The sequence below is a fragment of the Petaurus breviceps genome, unplaced genomic scaffold, assembly GCF_028583685.1.
Source record: "Petaurus breviceps papuanus isolate PSGF00001 unplaced genomic scaffold, PetGlider_PUasm1.0 90822, whole genome shotgun sequence".
Classification (NCBI taxonomy): Eukaryota; Metazoa; Chordata; class Mammalia; order Diprotodontia; family Petauridae; genus Petaurus; species Petaurus breviceps.
This window is the reverse complement of record NW_027187351.1, coordinates 20,960,560-20,983,083: the sequence shown is the minus strand read 5'-3', so window position 1 is coordinate 20,983,083 and position 22,524 is coordinate 20,960,560.

The window sequence follows — 22,524 nt, the reverse complement described above, 5'->3', positions numbered from 1 at the left end:
AGGCTCTAAGTTTTATAAGTGATTCTCTATTTTCTCTTGTGAATTATACATTTTCCACACTGATTTTCACTTTCCTGTTCAATTGTGACTTTTTTTTTAATGTTGTCTTGTTTGGTGAATATATGTTGGTGAATACATTATGAAATTTTCTCTTGCTTTCATGTCTAAATTAAAGACTTCCCTGTTAAGTGTCTATAATATGCAAATAACATGATAGGTGTTGTGTTATAAAAATAGTTGCTACTGAAACTCATCTTTCAATTAGTACACAATATAATTTTAAACAGTATACAAAAAAGCTATTTCATAAGAATGGATGTGATAGTCAGAAAGAAAAGGAAGAAAGAAAAAAAAAACACCCAAAGGAAATTTGATGAAAATCTAATGCAAACTTGAGTTACCTTCAAGGGCCAAGTGAATTGTCAATTTTTACATGGAAATCTTGCTCTCCCAAGCATTAGTGTCACACCTTCAAAATTATTAACATATGACTTTATAACATATATGCATATATACAAATGTCTACAATATATGTATATATGATTTGTATGTAAATAAATCTAAAAGTATATAAATTCGATTATATATTATTTGCTTTGCATTTCCTTATGTGCATTTGTTCCCCTGAATTGAATCCAAACTAATTGAGGGAAGAACCTTTTCAATTTTTGTCCTTCTTTCCTCAGATCATAAAACAGTACTTGTCGCAAGAAGGCCATTAATAAAGGCTTGTTTATTGCTTAATTTATTGAGTCATTGGGGAAAAAAAGTAGGGACAGAAATGTCAAGGTATATTTTCTGGAGGATACCTGGAGGATACTCTATACATATACCAGTGTATAGAGTCCTGGGCATGAAATTGGGAAGATGGATTTTTAAGAATCCAAATCTGACATCAGAAACTTACTAGCAATTTAACTCTGTCAAGTGACAACCCTGTTTTTCTCAGTTCTTGATGTGTAAAATGAGTTGGAGACAGGAAGGGTAAACCGTTCCAGTGTCTTTGTCAAGAATATCACAAAATACTGTGATAGAGATTCAGACATAATTGAATTGACAGAAAAACCACAAACTTTCCTGGAGTGGTGGGCACATGGGTAGTGCCTTAAATAAAGGATGAAAGAAAAGACAAAAAACAAAGAGATGGAGGTGAGTTGCAGTGGAAGTACATTTTACTTATTGTGAAATCATATAAAAAATTTTATCAAATAGAAAAAGATTGGTGTACCATTAAATCATTAGAGAATATGATATTAGAGGAAATCGTTATATGGATATTGACACAATTACATGGATGTATGAAGGCACATGTATTTGTATTAAATATACTATGTATAGAAATAAAAAAAAAACAATCCTTACCTAAAATGAGCTTATATTCTAATGCAATAAATCAGTACATATAAAAATAAATGCAACAAAAATATAAACTTAATACATATAAATTGTATAGCATAGAGACAAGTTAAACTTAAATAAAAACACAAATAATTTCAATGTAGTTCAATGCTAGGTATTCTAGAAAGAAGGGCTTCGGGATTAAGAGAGACCAGGAAAATCTTTTTAAAGAAGATTCCACATGAGATTTATATTAAATGGATACAGGGATTCTCTAAGGTATAGGTAAAAAGAGAGTACATTATATACATATGTGATCTCACTGATGTGAGAATTAAATTCTTGTTGAATTGACTTCTATCAGAACAGATCATAACCCATACTCATTTTCATATATTGTTTAAAGTTTGTTTATGATCTACTTAAATCCTTCGTAGGTAGCTCTATATATATTTACATTTTTACTGTGTATTAGCAGTTGTTAATCTAGAGTGATTTAATATTTCTAACAAATGTATTTTAACATAATTAAATTTTTTTGAAATTTTTGGATGTTATGGTATGAGTTTAAAAAAAAAAAATATATATATATATATATATGTATAGAGAGAGAGAGAGAGAGAGAGAGAGAGAGAGAGAGAGAGAGAGAGAAGGCATCCACAAGTTTCACAAGACATCTAAAGAAAAAAGTTGAAACACCTCTGCTTTAAATCTTATGATAGTATATGAATGCTAGTACTTCAAGCATGAACTTAAAAAAATATATATATATACATATATATATTGCTATAATTACATGAATATGTCACTGGTCATATATCTCCCTAGTTTACTGCACATTTTTTTAGTGATCTTATGTCTTAGCCTGCACATGCCCATCCTGTATCTCTCCAATTACTTTTGGGGAAACATACCACTTAATTTTTTTTCAAACACTATGCTTTACCATAACTAGGGGACATATAACATCTCTAGGAGCTTAATGATATTAAAAAACAGATGAACTTTGTGGTGGCTAGATGGTTCAGTTAATAGAACAGTGGCCCTTGAGTCTGGAGGACCTAAGTTCAAATCCAGCCTCAGACACTTAACACTTTTTAGTCATGTGATCTTTGGCAAGTCATTTAACCCCAATTTTTCTGCCTTTCCCTATCTGAAAAAGCAAAAAAATAAAAATAAAAATATTGTTCAAGTTTCAAAATGGAAAAAAAAGAAACAATGATCATACTGAACATTAGCAAAAAGAAAAACACAAAAATAATCTTCAGATTCTTTTTGAACACTTGTTGCATGGAATAATACAATGCAGAAATTCTATGAAAAAAATTTATAAAACCCACCATGTTTAACCATATAATTCAATAATTTGCAGGTTCAATTGAAAATTGCACAAATGGAAGCATAATTTTAAAAATGTGGTGGATAGTACAGTTAAAAAAATAAGCAAGTAAAGAGGCTAAAGGTGTTATTCCACACAGAAAACTTGTACATATGTACTACATATATTCTACAGTAGGATATTTGAGAGATGCTTGACATAATGAATACCAAATATCATCATAAAAATATCACATTGATTTTATTCTCTTTTATACAATTTTGCTGAACATGAAAGTGTGGGCTTTTACCAGAAGTTTTTTTTTTTTTAATACATGTATTATCAGACTATGAGTTTTGAAGGAAAATAACTTTTAAAGGAGTATTAGATTAAAAAATAAATAGATAATAACATGGAAAATATTTCTCACTGCACTTTCAGTATATAGTTAGAACACAATTTGCCAAAATAGAAAAAAAAATAATTGCAAACTCTATGGAAGGATAGAAATGAGAAGATATGACAAGACACTCATACAACTTTATTGTGCTATAATTAGGAAGATGATGAAGCTGAAAAATAGATGATAGAGAAAAAATACAGATATTATCACATACTATCACCATTTCCCAATAAAATGAGCAATATCAAATATTTACCACTGTGAGGAGATCAATCCTGTGTAAAAAACCATCTTGCTCAGTAAATACCATCAAACATCAAGCAGATAGGGATGGCAGCCAAGATCTAGAATGGTTCATAATACAAATTCATTTGTAAAATCTAACAGTGAGGGATGGTAGAATATTATTATTATTTTATTTTCACAAAAAGAGTGAGTATGATAAAGACATTTATATAAATATTAGCAGGGGACTCAACTCTGCCAAATCACCTTTATTTATTTAAGAATGAAGATGAAAGGAGGAAAGTAAAATTAAAAAAAGGAAAATATAGGAAGATTTATAAATCAACTTATTTAATTTGTTGATAATGGTGGAGACACATCTTAGATATGCACAACAATTTCAGGCATAAATTTTCAAGATATGCCTAGAAGCATGAATGAGAAAAAAGATTTATGTGCATTAGTCCTTATAAGATTTCTGTTATCTTCCTCCTATGCAACAAATATTGCCACACACACTACAGCTATATTACTAGTGGTCTTTTTTCCAAATGTCTAGCATATTCCCTGCAATTTCAGATGTTTATATATCCAACCAAATTGTTTTTGTTTTTAATTTCTACCCTCCATATGAAGCACAAACACCATCCCCAAATCCACAATCTTCTTTAAATTTTCACTAAAGATGAACTTATATTAACATAAAATGTTCTTGTATCTCCTGTTTTTATATATATTGAACATTGTATGAATGAACAATTTAAGATTTTTTTCCTAGTAGCATATTTCCATAGTCATTGGACAAGTATGCCATTACTAAGTTAATGTTCTTTGTTCTAAATGGTATGATTGTTAATATCCTCCATAGAATTTTACACAAGTTTTTTTTCCCATAATATCAAGGGAATTAATGAAAAGAAATACAAGGAAAGGTGGCCTACCCATACCAGACCTTAAATTTTATTATAAAGTAGCAATCATCAAAACTACTTTGTACTGGCTAAGAAGTAGAGTGGTGGATCAATGAAAGAGGTGAGATACAAAAAAGATAGTAGTCAATGACTACAAAAATTTACTGTTTGATCAACCGAAAGACTCCAGATTCTGGGATAAAAAAAAATCACCATTTAACAAAAAAGCTGCTGGGAAAAATGGAAAAGAGTGTCAAACAAACAGGTATATAGCAACATCTTACACTGTATAACAAGATAAAGTCAAAATGGTTACATGATTAAGACATAAAATATGATAGTATAAGCAAATTAGGAGAGTGAGAAATCATTAACTATCAGAATTATGGAGAACAGAAAAATAAAATTATGAAAAAACAAGAGATAAACATTTTGAAATTAAAAAATGGATAATTTCAATAGCATTAAATTAAAAAGGCTTTCCACAAATATAGTCAATACAACCATTATCAGAAAGGAAAAAGAAAGCTCTGAAACAATTTTCCAGCCAGTGTCTCTGCTACAGGCCACATTTCTAAAATATATAGAGAACTGTGTCAAATTTATTAAAATACAAGTCGTTCCTCAATTGGTAAATGGTCAAAGTATATGAATAGGCAGTTTTCAGAGGAAAAAAATAAAGCTATATACAGTCATATGAAACCATACTCTATCACTATTGATTAGAGAAATGCTAATCAAAACAGCTCTGAGGTACACATCAGACCTATCAGATTGGTTAACATGAAAATAGGAGAAACTGAGAATTCTCTCAATCTTGGAGAATGTGGGAAAACTGAAGGACTGATGCTTGTTCATGGAGTTTTAAACTAATCCAGCCATTCTGGAGAACAATTTGAAACTATGCCTAAAGGACAATCACATTGTGCATTTCCTTTGACCCAATAAGGTCACTTCTAGGTCTGTATCCCAAAGAGATTATTAAAATATTGGGAAAAGACCCACATGCACAAAAATATTTGTAGCATATCTTTTCATGGTTGTCAAGAATTGGAAATTGAAGGATTCCCATCAATTAGGGAATGGCTGAACAAGTTGCGATATATGAATGAAATGGAATGCTCTTTTTCCCTTATAAGAATAATATTTGTCTTTCAATTGAATAAAAATACTGCTTTATTTTTAGCTTACTAAGTATGATGTATTTTAGAAAGAGCCAGAGAGAAAGCTTGAAAGAGCATACACATTCAGTAAGCAGAAAATATTTTGATTAATTGTCAAATAGGTAGAGTTAGCTGCCAAGAGGAAAACAAGATGAGAACATAAAATTATAAAATCTTACAAAGAAGGTTGATGTTCAATCTATATCTAATGCAAAACAAAAACAAAACCAATATCAATAAGATAATTAAATAAGTAAAGACATTCCGTTAAAATGTAGAGGGAAATGAAAGAACACTTATAACAAGAAAAATTAAAACAGATAAAAAAAAATCCCTGTTGTTTTCTCCTGTCCTGAAAGTGTAGCTGCATAAGTAGGACTCTAGCCTAACACTCCTTTTGGTGTTTATACAGCATTTAGAAATGTCAGTAAAGGGAACAAAGTTTAAAAAAGTGGTATATTTGACAAAGACTGTATGGCAAAAAAGTTTTGCAGAATGAAATGGAATTTTGAGAACATTGAGGGACTGAGATATATTGAGAGAATTCCTCTGAGAATTTTCCATTTCCCATATTATTGCAGGAATTTTGGATTTGTTAACTTCTTTGGCCATTTATCTGGGAAATCTTTGACTTATTTATGTACACTCATTTTCACTTTATTTGATTCCACTGCATTGTAGGTTACTTTTTTTATTTCTTTAATCTGTATCAACAACATTAGGTAAAGTGCTTAGGATAAAGTAGATGTTTAATAAATATTTATTAACTACTGTTTATATAGGTAACCTAAAGGAAAAGAAGATACCAATTGCATGCAAATCCACATAGAATTCAATACCAAAAAAAAGTAAATATTTATTTTCATTCTGACTTATATGAATAGTATTCCATTAACACAAATATTTTATGAGAATCATCTATGCAATAATTAAAATAGTTCTTTATTCAGGTGTTAGTAAGCAATAAAAAAGCTTTCCTAATATTCAACAATGGAACAAAATTAACTATAACATGCAAAGGACAAAATAAATTCATTGCAGTTATTCTTTTTTCAATTAAAAATAGAATTGGTTTAACTGAACCAAAGGCTTAATTTCAGGCTATTTTACAGCAAGTAAATTTTCTCCTATAACAACAATCATTTAGGATTCCTTATAATATGTAAAAAGAGAAATATTCCTGTTCAATGACCCTTTGCTAATAAGCATCAAAAGATGCATTAAATAGTGAGTTAAATCTTCACTAGTTATTGAGCATGGTCCCTGGAGTTAACAGAGAATATTTATCAATGATGAATTCCCAGTGGAGGGTGAGGTGTTCTTTCATCTCCATTGTGCATATACATTAAGACTTGAAATACTGCAAATAAGCTTAAACGATTTCTTTAATAACTCAATATAGTATAACCAGTATTTCTACATGGGAAAGACAAAGTCAAATTTCAACATACATTTGGACAAAGACAATAAGGATCTTGTAGAAGAAGTATTTATGTCTCAGGCACAGAAGATAGCAATGGAAACAATATGGGCTTAGAGTAGAAAAGGAAGAGAACACTGGCTTAAATTTCTATTGAGGAAATGCAAATATCTTTTTACTGATCCTAAGATACTGAATAAGCAAAAATCCATTATTTCAATAAGAACATTTTACCTGTTAATTCATGGCAGCAAACATTTATTAAGCATCAGCTATGTGGTAGGTACTATGCTAAATTCTGCAGACACAAAGAAATTTGAAACAAAATGCAACACTAAAGAGAACACAGTAGAGAAAACAAACAAGCAAAATAAAGTCTCTGCTTTCCAGGAACTCACAGGAAAATGACTAATGTGCACAATACAAACACACACATATGAATATTATATACATGTTAATATATGTGAATATGTGTGGCAATTCCAAAGATAAAGAAGCAACACCATGGTACAAGGAAAGAGAGATCACAAAAATTCCTCTTATTGTCTTAAGTTGTCTTTTTTTTTTTAAGCAATAGTGGCTAAGTATCTTGCTCAAGGTTATGCAGCCAGTTGTTTTTGGGTGTGGTGCTGAGTGTCTGAGCCCGGCATTCGATCTCCAGGTCATCCTGACACTGGAGCCAGTGCTCTTACTTGCTGAGCCACTTGGCTTCCCCTTAAGCTAAGTCTTGAATGAAAACAGGATGTTTGCAAGATGAAGGCAAGAAGAAAGATAATTCTGGGCATAGGGAGTGCAGGTTGTAATATCCCTTAAAAATAAGAAATGGAATGCCTTGGGTAAAAGAAATAAAAGAAGCTACCATCAATTGATGGCAGATTGTATGGAGGTGAGTAAGGTTAAAAAAGATTAGAAAGGTAGGAAATGGTCATGTTATGCATAAATTTATGTGTGGTAACAGAATGAAAAAAATGTCATATGTAAAAGATGTTATAAGTGTATAATAAACAGGACCTAGAAAACAGTTTGAGTTAGAGGATAGAGAAAGAGAATGGGAGGGGTGGTGGTAGCATGATATATCAGTTGTAAGCCAGAGTGACTAGATAGACAGAGGTGCTCTTAACAGTAATAAAAACATTAGAATGAGTCACAGGGATTTGAGAGAAAAAAATAACAGGTTGCACTTGGAACTTGTTAAGTTTAATATGTCTGTGACATGTAGTTTTAGATGTTAAATTGATATCTGTATGTATAGCTCAGGAGGTTAAGAGAGAGCACAGAATGGGAGAGTATAAACATACCTATTTCAGGATAACATCACCTCAAACACTACAAAATGTTAAAGAATCCCAAAACTTGGGATTTTACCTAATAAAAACATTAGGTAAAAAGATGTGAATATTATAACAATGCCTCCTCACCCATTGGTGAGCAGAGTACAACTTAAAAATCATATTTAAATTCAAGAAATAGGTTGAAAAATGAGGGAAAAAATAACACTTTTGCCACCAAAAATTATATGGTGCTAGGGAAAACCAAGATATAAACTCAGAAGACAACAATAGACAACAATGTGTAACAGCTACAGAAAAATCATCAAAAACAAATGTCAATTGAACCCAAATCCAACAAGAATTTGGCAAGAGTTAAAAAAAAATAAGAGAAAAATAAAGCATGAAAAAGAAAAGATAGTGACAAGAAAAATATGAAAAATGGATAAGCAAATTGATAAAAGAGACAAAAAATAAGAAGAATATAAGATGAAAAGAAAGAAGAAAATAACATCTTAAAAATGACCAGGTAATAACAAATCAGTATTGGCCAAATGGATAAAAAGAAGAAAATAAGTTTACTGAGAAAATTTGAATTATGATTGTAATAGAGGTCTTATCATCCCTGGATTTTTGTTCCTCTTTTATAAAGCTACTGACTCACTTTTCTTGCATCATTTCCATTTATTTCCCTATTTTTCTCTACCCCCTTGGATTTTAAAATAATTTTTTAATCCTTCCAATAATATTTTTGGGTCTGTGAACAATTCAAGTTTGTCTTTGAGGATTTGCAAGTAGTTCCTTACATTGTATTATCTTCATATGGCTTTGTCGTGACCATCTTTGTCAAAATACTAATTTTCTCTTTTCAGGGTCTTTTTTAAAAAAAATCATATTTACAGACTTTATATTTATGTGTAACTTTATATTAAAGTGGGGCTCTACTCCTGAGGTGCACAGTGTCTCTATCCAAAATTTCGGAGGTTTCGTATTGCCATTTTTAGAACTTTTTTCTGGGGGTTTCTATATGTTTTCAGATCTTCTAAGTCTTTATGATTTAAAGTAAAATGTGGTCACTGTTCACCTGGCCAGTAGTCTTGTCTCTGTGTTATGCCAATCACTCTTTTTACCCTGAGACTGTGACCAGAGTCTCTACTCCCCCTGAGGCTACAAGCAAGGGCTAATATACTAATGGTCCTCCTCTTTCTGGAACTGTTACCCAGAAATACTTATAGATAATGAAACAGAGTCTTGGACCCTGTATCAGTAATGGATCCCCTGTAATACTTTTCTGGCCAGTTTTCCAACCTTTTTGCAGTCTATGGGCTGAGAGTTCTACAAGATATCCTGAACGCTGGCTGCTGACTTGCAGAGGTAAGGCTTGTATGGCACTGAGATCCCCCTCACCTAAATGAGATAGACCTTTATTTCCAACCCACTAAGTTGCCTTGTAATGAAAAAAATGTTCACCCCAAATTTTTGTAGGTTATTTCTCTTCATAATACATTGTGAAGTGTTATTTTAAAGTTTTGAGAGGAATTTTGGAGAGTCCATGGATTTACTCTACCATATTCAGCAACCTCATCTAAATACTTATTTGAACTAATGCAAAGGGAAATAAGAAAAGCCAAGAAAATATTGTATATGTTATCAGCAACACTGGATGATCATCAACTATGACTTAGTTTTCTCAGCAAATAATTGATCCAAAATAATTCCCAAGAACTTTAAATGAAAAGTACTATCCACTTTCAGTGAAAGGACTGATATCAAATATATTCTCTAAATTTACTATTGTTTTTGTTGTTCTCTGTTAAATTTGACAACATAACTAACTGATATGTTTTATATGACTATATTAATTTGACTATAATTATTATATGACTATATTATTATATATTATTATATTATTATTATATATTATTATATGACTATATTATATTATATGACTATAATAATTATATGACTATATTAATATTAATAATAATATATTAATTAATTAAATCTATATTAAATTGCTTGCCTTCTGAAGGTTGTGGGAGGCAAATGAGGGGGAACATTTTGAATTAATAATTTAGAAAAAAATAATGTTGAAAATTTTACTTATACATAATGGAGAGAAAATATAAAATAAAAAATGAATGTGAGGAAAATGAAATGGCAATATTTGAGAATATTGGGGAAAACTGGGTACACCAAAAAGTACTTGTGGAGTAGCAGATTGGTCCAACTATTTTGTAGAATAATTTTGAGCTATGCCCAAAGGCCTACAAAAACTGTGCATACTCATTGATGCAACAATTACAATACTGGGTCTATATTTCAAAGATATCAAAGGGAAAAGACCGATATTTACAAATATATTTATAGAAGTTCCTTCTGTTGACATGGGATTGTAATTTGAGGGGATGTTCACCAATTGGAAATGACTAAACAAGTTCCAGCATGTGATTGCGATAGAGTACTATTGTGGGTTAAGAAATTATAAGGGGGCAGTTTCAGAAAAAAAAGGGAGAAGATCTATAAGAACTGATGCAAAGTGGAGTGTGAATTAAGTCATTGTGTAAAATAGCAATAATGTTATAATGTTGTTGATCAACTGTGAAAGAATTGGCTACTCTCATCAATACAATGATTCAAAACAACTTCAAGAATACATGATGAAGAAAGCTACCCACATCTAGAGAGAGAACTAAATGCACTCTTAGTGCAAATTGAAGTATAATTGTCTTACTTAATATATTTTGTTGATTTTTAAAATATGGACTACATAAAAGTTTGTTTTGCATGACTTCACATGTAAAATTGATATTAAATAATTTCCATTCCAGTGGGTGATGGAGGAGATAAGAGAAAGGGAGAGAATTTGGAACTCAAAATTAAAAAAAAAATGAAAGAGTTTATATAAATAAATAACAAATTAAATATTTTTAATTGTTGATTGAGTGCATTAGCATCTTTAGATAAAAAAGTTTTTGTTGAATAATTTGATGCTGGAAACTTAACTGCTGAGAGTTAAAAAGAGAGAAAGAAAGGAAATATAGGAGAGATAGGGAATAACCCTGGTTCCAAAGAACAAAATTTAATCATCATATAGAGGGCAATGGAGAAGGGTATGGTGATTTATGAACATACAGTAACACATAAGCCATGAACATCTCTAAAAATGAATAGGAATAAAAGTCATCACTGAGGAATTTTATGACAAGTAATGAAGATCTGTTGATTATGTGCCAAGATAATAGATTTATAACAAGGTTGCTCTTGTGACATTTTCATAATATTTGGATAAGGTGAAGAATGCTTCAAGCACATTGACTGGAATCTCCCTGGAAATTTTTGGGTAGAAATTGGATTAGATTTATACAAGATAGATAAGATGCCATTATTGACAAGGTTGGAATAAAGTCCTGAAGCAATAAGTTTACATGAACATTCTAGAATGTACATATGAGATATTTGGATTTTGGAACTTTGTTTTCAAGGTTGAAAATTTGATAAAGGTTGAAAGAGATGAAAACTAGGTGTCATTAGAGGATTTTATAATCAAATTTAACTCTCTGAAGTCTTTCAATTGCTCCAGATGACTTTTCCATTTTGAAGTGTGAACGTTCATGAAAACAGAAGACAACATGAAAAAATCAAAAGAACAATGGATTTGAAGCAAGAAGATTCTAGTATTAAGAACACCAATTACTTACTGGTGGCCATGGTTTCAATTACTAAACATCAGTAAGCCTCAATTATAAATTGAAAATAATGATACTTACCAGCCCACCCATGAAATTGTTTGGAAAACTAAATCAATTAAAGCAATACCATCAATAAATAATATAAAAATAACTGTGACAATTGTCATTACCATCATTACATAGCATGAATCATATTCACCCAATCATATTTTTGGCAGAGGGAAGTTGAGTGCTGTCATAGAAAAATTATCATTTCTTATTATTTGTTCAAATGGCAAGAAAATGAAGATTTTTGCTAAAAAAATAAAATACTAAACATCCTTTTTGTAAAGAAAAGAAAGATGGAAGAGGGCAGCTAGGTGGCACATTGAATAGAGCACTGGCCCTGGAGTCAGGAGGACCTGAGTTCAAATCTGGCCTCAGACACTGAACACAAAAACTAGCCGTGTGACATTGGGCAAGTCATTTAACCCCAATTTCCCTCCAAAAAGCAAAAAAAAAGAGGAAAATATAGCAAATGAAGTTGCATTTTTAAAATGTACTGTATATATCATGATTCAGTTGAGCACCAAAAAAGTCTTAATCAAAGGATAAGTACAGAAATATACAGAGAGGTATTATACAGAAAATAAACAAAGTATTATTTATGTAATTTACATAAATCCCATGATACTCATGAGAATTAAGCATTGGAGTCTGGTTATATAATATTTATGTATGTGTTTATATATGCATGTATGTAGGTATGTACGTATGTATATTCACCAATACCTATAAACACTATACTGTGTTGACAGTGTCTTTATCATGATGATTCTGAGTCTCTCAGAAAATTTACATAATGAATAAGTTCAACTCCAAGTATTAAGGAATGAATAGTAGAATGAATACCAAAATTAAATACATTTAAATAGAAAAGAAGAACATAGAGATGGACTGAACTTATGCAAACATACTGATTTTCCTGATAATGTAATATGTTCAACTTTGAACTTTGCCATAGCTAAAATGATTTTATTTTTGTCATATTTGTGTTACTCAACTAAAAATCCCTTTATAATATCATTGTAATAATAGAGATAATTTCTTCTATAATTTCTAAGATTTCCAGTTACCACTTCAAACTAAAAATAGAACATATAATTTTCCCCCAGCTGACTATTCTATTGAACTTCCTTATCACTGTTGAGAGTGCTAACATATTTTCAGTCACCCAGGTTCAAAACCTGAGTCATTCTTGTAATACCTAACCACACAAAACCAAAGAGCTGCCCTATTGTAGTGGCAAGCACCCCTGCATACCCAGGGTCACTGTCAACACAGGTTCCTAGATCTGCTTTTCTAAAGGAAAGCACCTCAAATTAAGTTAACAATTTTGCTTTTATCAATCAAACATATCATTTACCTTGTTCAGGAGAAAAGGTCACAACCCCAAACTTCAGAATATACAGCCAGGATACAAGCAGCAATCACAAGACAGAGAAACAAACAGATCCAGGAGACAGGCCTCCAACTGTCCAACAATTGCATCCATACCTAGTCAGTTACTAGAGAAGGAAGCACCAACATCTGGCTTTTTCAAAGCCATGGGGCTCTCAACAGCTTGCTAGAGTCTCATCTGGTCAAATCACAAAATGCTTCTCAAAGTGAGCCCTAAAACAAAATCTCACAACAGTGTTTATATAGCCTTTTCCAGGCTCAGAGAATGTAACAACCCTCTTGACCCCACTGCCCCATCACAAAGTATCTCCTGAAAAACAAGCCTCCTGCCACAGGGTCCAGGTGCACTTAAGCCTATTAAATGGCCTAGGGGCAGGGAAGATTTTATACCACACAATCTTAGAAAGATGGCAACAACATAAATGTACATTCCCTTTACACATATTTTGTCAATTTTACATTTATATCTCTTATATTGATCTATTTCTTTATACCAACACATTTTACACTTGTTTTCATTCCCTTATTTGTACTCACCATGCTAGTTCAGACCCACACTACCTCTCTTCAGAACTATTTCAACTATTTATTAATTGGTTTATCCACCTCCTTTCCTGATTAAAAAAATAAACAGTTTGAAATCATTCCCTGCACAGCAGCATCTAGTACATCCTGATTATGTTTACACTAAAAAACAAGCAAACAAAAAATCACCAAAAACAAACAAAACCCACAAAACTTCTGGGAACCAAGATGATGCAGTAAGCAGTAAGTCATTCTTACTCTACCTTATTGACTTCTAAAAACCCAGAAAATAATGTCCCAGGAAAAAAGTCTGGAATAGCAGAGCCAGCAGAAAGATGGGATGCAGTGGTCTTTTAGCCCAGGAAGCTTGGAGAATTAACACAAAAAGTCCCTCTTGCTCTGGTGGAAGGTGAGCAATAAAGGATGTGAGATGTCCTGGCAAACCAGTGCAAACCAAACCTCAGCAAACCAGTGGGAGATCTTGAGACTCATGATGGTGGAGCAAGCAAGTGCCAATGACAAAGCCAATGAGCGTTGGCAAAAGCAGGAGAAACAGCAGATTCCAGCTGGGAGAACCACAATGTGCTCTGTCAATTAGATGTCCTCCAACAGCCAAACCTACCCCTGCTTCATCCCAAACCAGGTGAGTAGGTGTCCTCCAGGGCCCAGGCTCCATACCCTTCCGTTAGAGCTTCAGTGTAGTCCCATGGAAAAGCAGAAAAACCTGGCCTCAGCACATGTCAACACCACCACTAGGACAGTAGATTAGCACCATCTAAGCTGCCAAATTCCTACACCCTGCAACTTCTAGGATGTGAGGCCCCAGCATAGAAGGCCAGTTGGCCAGACCCCTGACCCCAAAACAAGAAGTTTTTGACAGTGGCTCCTGTTCTTCAGAAGGAGAGCTCAATTTTAAAAATCAGGAAATATACAAACATAATAAGCAAAAAGCAGAAACAGATCATAGATTATTTTTAAGGGGACAGGAAAGATCAAAACACAAATTCAGAAGAGGACAACATTGCCAATATATGCACATCAAAAACCATAAAGGAGAATATGAACTAGTCTCTAGCCCTAAAAGCAGTCTTGGAAGAGTTCAGGAAGAATTTAAAAAGTCAAATAAGGGAGGTAGAAAAAATTGGGTAAAGAAAGGAGAGCTATACAAGAGAGAGAAGGTCACCCACTTGGAAAAGGAATGACAAAAATTGACTATAGAAAAGTTCCTTAAAAAATACAACTGGGTGGAGGCAGAGCCAAGATGGCAGCAGAGAAGCAGGAAAACTACCTGAGATCCCCCCATAACCACTTTAAATACCTATAAAATATGACTCTAAAAAATCTTTAGGAATACAGAACCCACAAAGTGACAGAGAGAAACAAATCTCCTGCAGAAAGCCTGGCAGGCCGGCAGGAAGGGTCCATAGCAGCACAGTGGGAGCAGCACCCATCCCCTCCTGAGGCCATGGTTTTAGCCCCCGGGCTTCCCAACCAGCCCTGGCAGGAGGGACACCAGGAGAATGGATCACACCAGATGTGGCAGTACCCAGAATTATCACCCCATAAATGCCAAAGACAAAGTGAGAAGTCAGTGTGAATGTTGTGGGAACAGGGGTACTGGGAGTGTGATCTGGCCTCTGCGCAGGGAGGGAGAAGGGGCTGAGGTGTGGCAGCCAGCTGGCACCACTGCATGGCTGCTTCAGAGCTCCTGGCCTGCAGATTGTAGGGGTTCCAAGTGATAATCCTGAGGGGTAATCATGCTTGCTTTAATCTGCTTGGATCTGGATCCCTGTCCTGGGAGGAGGTCCTGAAGTGCATGACCAGGTGCCAGAGCAAGTGGAAGCTTCAGAGAGGGTAGCCAACTAATAGCTGCAAAAGCCCCAGTGATTTGGGAAAAAGGTCTCCTCTCTGAATGCAGAGTTCTACTGTGGATAAAAGCTCAAAAGTCAAGTAATTGAGGGGCAACATGAGCAAGCAAAGGAAGTAAAACTAAAAAAAACAATCAAACTTTGGATTCCTTTTTTGTGGACAAAAACGACCAAAGCATGGGACAGGAGGAAGACAATGAAGCCAGAACTCCTGTACCAAAAGCTTCCAAGAAAAATACGAGCAGGTTACAGGCCAGAGAGGACCTGAAGAAGCATTTTGAAAGCCAAATAAGAGAAGTAGAGTAAAAATTGTGACGCGAAATGAGAATGATGCAAGAAAATCATGAAAAGAGAGTTAACAACCTGAGTAAAATAACAGCTTAAAAAACAGACTAACTCAAATGGCAAAAGAGACTCAAAAAGCCAATGAGGAGAAGTATGCCTTAAAAAATTGAATTTTCCTGATGGAAAAAGAATCTCGAAAGCTTACTGAGGAGAATAAATGCTCCCTCAGAATTAGATTGGAGCAAATGGAAGCTAGTGACTTTATGAGGAATTAATACACTATTAAATAGATCTAAACAAATAAAAAAAATATAGAAGGCAATGTGAAATATCTCACTGGGCAAACCACTGACCTGGAAAAGATATCCAAGAAAAATAATTTAAAAATTATTACACTACCTAAAGCCAAAATAATAAAAAAAAAATAAATTAGAAATCATCCTTCAAGAAATTCTAAATTAAAATTGCCCTGATGTTTTAGAACCAGAAAGCAAGATAGAGGTTGCAAGAATCCACTGATGCCCTTTTGAAAAAGATCCCAAAAAGAAAGGTCCTAGGAATATCATAGCCAGTTTCTGGAGTTCCCAGATCAAGGAGAAAATATTTCAATCAGCCAAGAAGAAACAATTTTTATATTATGGAAACACGATCAGCATAACAAATGATGTGGCATCTTCTGTACTGAGAGTTTTGCAGGCTTGGAATATGATATTCTGCAGGTCAAAGGAGGTGGCAATAAAACCTAGAATAACCTACCCATCAAAACTGAGTAACACGCTTCAGGATAAAATAGGGTTATTCAATGAATTAGAGGACTTTCAAGTATTCTTGATGAAAAAAAAAACATCATTGAATAGTAAATTTGACATTCAGATACAAGAAGCAAAGAAGCATGAGAAGAGAAAAGAAATAATAAGGAACTTATCAAATTTGAACTGTTTGCATTCCTACTTGGAAAAATGATAATTATAACTTATGAAACTTTTCTCTGTAGGGCACATGTATACATACACACACACACACACACACACACACACACACACACATATATATATATATATATATATGTCTATTTAGGGGGTATATGGGCATGTGAATACATATGTGAGTGTGTGTATATAAGTGTATAGGTATACAGATATAAAGGGTACAGGATCAATTGAGTAGGAAGGGATGATACTTAAAAAGTGAAATTGAGAGGTGATAGAGGAATATAATGAGAGGAGATGGGGAGGAACAGAATGGGGTAAATTGTCTTATATAGAAGAGGTAAGGGAAACCTATTACAATGGAGGGGGAGAACAGAAAGGCAAAGAGAATGGGTCAAGCTTACTTTCTTTGAATTTTTCTTAAGGAGGGAATGATATACACACTAAATAGGGTATTTCACCCTACAGGAGAGTAAGGAAAAGGGTATGAAAGAGGGGATGATGGAGGGGTTGGCATATTGTGGGGGGAGGGAATTGGGAAGTACACATATTTGAAAAGGGAAATGATCAAAGTAGAGAACAGAACAAGTAGGGGTTGGGATAGGATGGAGGGAAATATAGTCAGCCTTTCACAATATATCCACTATGGACATGTTTTGCCTAGCTACATGTGTGCAACCTACATTGAATTGCCTATCTTCCCAGTAAGGGTGGGTGATGAGGGAAAGAAGGGAAATAATCTGGAATTCAAAGTTTTAAAATCAAATGTTTAATATATCTATATTTATATCTATCTATCTATCTATATTTTTACATTCAAGTGGGAAATAATATATACAGGCACTCAGGAATAGAGGTCTATCTTGCCTTACTGGGAAGTTGGAAGGGGGATGGGAGAGAATAGTGGAGAGAGCAGATTGAGGGAGGGGGTATACAGTGGAACTCCTGTTTTGGGGCAGTGGGTAGGTTAACGATGGGGAGAAAATTTGTAACTCCAATTCTTGTGGAAATGAATGATGTAAATTAAAAATAAACATGACAATTAATTCAAAAGTAAAAAAGAAACACCACAGAAAAAAATACAATTGGACAAATGGGGGAAAATAGTACATGGAAAAAATACAACTCCTAAAAGTAGAATTGGACAAATGAAAAAGGAGGCCCAAAATTTACTGGGGAAAAAATCATAAAAATGTAGAATTGGTCAAATGGAAAAGGAGATACAAAAGGTAACTGAAGAAAACCATTAGCTAAATATCAGTATTGGGCAGGTGGAAACTAATAACTCTATGAGACATCAAGATTAAGTTATACAAAATAAATACTAATAATAATTATAAATAGAAGAAAATGTAAAATATCTCATTGGAAAAGCAATGATATGGAAAACAGATCCAGAAGAAAGAATTTAATAATTATTTGTCCATCTGAAAGCCAAGATCCAAAAAAAAAATCATGGAAAGCATCTTTAAAGGAAATATTAAGGAAAGTGACCTGAGGTCCTAGAAATAGTGGACAAGATAGTCACTGCAAGAATCCACTCGTCACATTGCAAAATGAAAACTCCAAGGCATATTGTTGCCAGATAACAGAATTATCAGGTCAAGGAGAAAATACTGCAAGTAGCCAGAATGAAATAATTTAAATATCTTTGAATCACTGTCAGGATTATCCAAGAACTTATATCCAAGAACATCATAGGATAACAGGACATGGTATATGATATTCTGTAAGACCAAGGAACTTGGATTACAATCAAAGATATGCTGCTGGGCAAAACTGAGAATATTTTTTTCAGGTGGGGGGTATAGGGAAATTCAATGAAATAGGGAACTTCCAAACCATCCTGATGAAAAGACCAAAGCTGAATAGAAAATTTGATCTTCAAATACAAGACTAAAGAGTGGCATAAAAAGGTAAAGGAGAAAGAAACAAACAAACAAAAAAAAAAACAAAACACAAACGAACATGTTTTTCAATAAACCAAATTGTTTACATACCACATGGGAAGATGATACTTGTAACTCTTGAGAGCTGTATCTTTATTAAGACATTTTGAAGGGGTATACAGAAACAGAGAGTGTGGGCAAAAGTTGACTTTGATGTGATGATAAAAAAAATCTATTTAAGTATTGAAAAGTAAGTGTACTAGAAGGGGAAAGGAGGAGGCAGAAAATAATAAATTGAATCACATGAAGAGGCACAAAGACCTATGTAAGTAGAAGGAAAGCATAGAGGGAGAAGAGTGTTATATGAACCTTACTCTCATTGGATTTGCCTCAAAAAAGGTATAACATACTTAGGTATGGAACTCTAATTTACTCTATGAGAAATGAGGAGGGAAGGGGGAGAGAAAAGGGAGGGGGCAAATAGAAAGGTGGGCAGATTGAGATAATTGGTAGTCAGAAGCAAAACAATAGTGAAGAGCGAAATGGAGAAAGCTGAAAAACAATTTTCACCATGTCTCTGATAAATTTCAAATTTATAAAATTACTAGTCATTCCCCAATTCAAAATGGTCAAAGAATTGGAATAGGTAGTTTTCAGAGGAAGAAATGAATGCTATCTATAGTCATATGAAAAAATATTCTAAACAACTATTTATTAGAGAAATGCAAATTAAACAAACTCTGAAGCACCACATCACACCTGTCAGATTGACTAACAAAACAAAACAGAAAAATGATAAGTGTTGGAGAATATGTGGGAAATTTGGCACTCTCAATCACTGTTTGTGGAGTTGTGAACTGATCCAACCATTTTTGGAGAAAAATTTGCAACTTTGCCAAAAAGCCTATAAAACTGTGCTTACTCTTTGATCCAGCAATACCACTACTAGTCTATATCCCAAATAGATCACTAAAAAGGGAAAGGGAACCTGTAAGGGTCATGGAATTTAAAGATCTTCCATGCCCCATTGGACTTGCTGACGTAGCAGAAGGGGTGGAGCAAGAGGAAGCAGAAGCCAAACTACAGTTCCTGCGGTGGCTAGCAGTGGCGGCGATGGTGGCAGCAGCAGCAGAGGCAGTGGCAGAGGCAGCACGAAGCCCTTTTTGAGTCAGCCAGAATTTCTGCTAAGGACTCCTGCTGAGGAGTGCCAGGGGCTGGAGCTGCTGGGAGCGCGCTTCCTGGACGCTGGGTGGTTGCTGTGAGTGGGGAGATTAGGACCTTTGCCTGAGGTAGCCTGTTCTGTTTTAAAGGCTTGAGAATGTGGGTGCTTTCTACTTTATCTACCTGTGCCAATTTCATAACTACTCTGATGGCTTTCACTTTCTGGTTTTGGGACTCAGTCTTTTGGTATTTTAATAAATTTTCTAGCTTATTCCCCCATATGGCAAGCATGATGTATTTTGTAATGGATAATTATATCAGCATATCTGTAATTTCCATAGGCATTATGAATATGGCATTGCTGATACAGGACCATATGTAAAAAAAAAAAAATGTATTTAGAGCAGTACCTTCCGTGGCAGTCAAGACTTAGAAATTGAAGGGATGTGCATCAATTTGGCAGTGGATGAACAACTTTTCCTATATGAATGCAATAGAATACTCCTTTTCCATAAGAATTAATTAACAGGTAGACTTTAGAAAACTTTGAATGACTTACATGAACTGATGCTGAGTGAAATGAGCAAAATTAGAATATTATACACAGTATCAGCAACATTGTGCAAAGACTAACTTAGCTCTTCTCAGAAATGAAAGGATTTAAGACAACTTCAAAAGATTCATGATGGAAAATACTATCCACGTACAGAAAAAGAACTATGGAGTTAGTGCAGGTCAATGCATACCGTGTTTCCCCGATAATAAGACCTATCCCGAAAATAAGCCCTCCCCTTACTGTGTAAGTTTCCTCTAAAATAAGCCCTCCCCCGAAAATAAGCCCTATTGAGATTGCTACTGTAGTGAAGGTGACCCCCTCCCCTACACCCTACCTTACGGTACCCTCCGTATCCCCCCCCCCCCCCCCGGATGAAACGCACACCGTGCTCTGAGCTGCATCCAATCAGAGCTGCAGCAGTGAGTGTGTCATCCTGTTCTTCCCCAGTGATTTGCTTGCTGGCGCCATTGAGAGCAGTGCTGCAGAGGAGAGCTGAGGCAGGACAACATAAAAACCCGTTATGTAAGCAGGAGTGAGGGGGCATGATGGAGGATAAAAAGGGCATGATGGAGGAAAAAAGAAGAACTCAGGAGGCATGATGGAGTGAAAAGAAGGACTGATGGTCATAATTTTATTATTCTGTCTGTTTTGACCCCCAGACATGAGTACAAAAAGGAAGAGCTATACTGTTGAGTATAAGAAAGCAATTGTAGAGGAGTTACATGGCAAGAATCTTGCAGTTTTCTGTAAAGAAAAACTTTTGGATCTTCGAATGGTCAGAAAATGGACAGCAGATTATAATAACCTCAATCAACAGGTGGATGAGGGAAAAGGGAAAAAGCACAGGTCTGGATCAGGTCGGCAGCCCTTATATCCTGACTTGGAGATCCTCATTGGTGAATGGATTGCTGACAAGAGAGCAAAGGCCTTGGTTGTGCGCAGGGCTGATATTCAAGCATTTGCCCTTTCAATGGCACCAGAGTTTGAAATGGTCTCAGAAGGATTCGAAGCATCACAACACTGGTTGGACGGTTTCCTTCAACAGTATGAACTGTCCCTAAGAAGATCAACAACACTGTTTAAGCTGGAAGATGCTGAAGTTATTAAACGTGCACTTTCATTCAAGTCCTTTATTGATAGGATCGACATTTCCAAGTACCAAACCTGCAATATGATTGCTATGGATGAAACTGCAGTGTTTATGGGACAAGGATCCCAAACAATTCATCACAGGGGTGCAATGTGAATCTACATTCCCACCACTGGCTATGAAAGTGCATGGGTCACCTGTGTTTTGGCAATTCGTTTGGATGGAAAGGAAGCCACACCTTTAATCATCAGTAAGGGCAAGAAAGATAAGATTGACCATGTATCTGGCATTTATGTTCTTGAAACCGAACAAGCCTGGTGTACACAAGCCGTTATAAGAAAGTGGGTTGATTTAATGCTGCCACTTGTTATGCGAGGTAACCAAAGAGGTCTGATAGTCTGGGATTCAGCCAGCTCTCACCGCACTAAAGAAATGAAGAACTTCCTTGCATAGAGAAGAATAGATCAAGTAATGATTCCTGCAGGAATGACTGCCTATCACCAGACCCTTGATATTGCAATAAACAAGCCATTCAAGGACCATTTGTGCATGGAAGTCAATGACTACATTGAAAATAGAATGGAAAGAAATCAGCGTGGAAACTTTGTGAAGCCCTGTCTGCAAGAAGTCATGACTTTTGTGAAGAAGTCATGGGATAAAATTACTGACAGCTGTGTCACCAAGGCACTACGAGCAGGTTACCTGGACAAGAGAGCTATATTGCTGGACATGACAGATTGGGTCCACTTCTTCTGAAGGAAATGGAGGTGCAAGACACCGAGGATGGAATTCAGGGTATGGACATTTATGACGATGTTGTTGAAGAAGATGACATGAACATTATTGAATAAAGGTACATTTTTTTGTTCACATTTACCTGTTTATTAAAATTGCTGTCAATGTTCATTAAAATAAGTCCTCCCCTAAAAATAAGCCCTCTGGTGTTTTTCTGTCCAAAAAAAAATAATAATAAGACAGTGTCTTATTATCGGGGAAACATGGGTACTATTTGGCTCTCTCTCTCTCTCTCTCTCTCTCTCTCT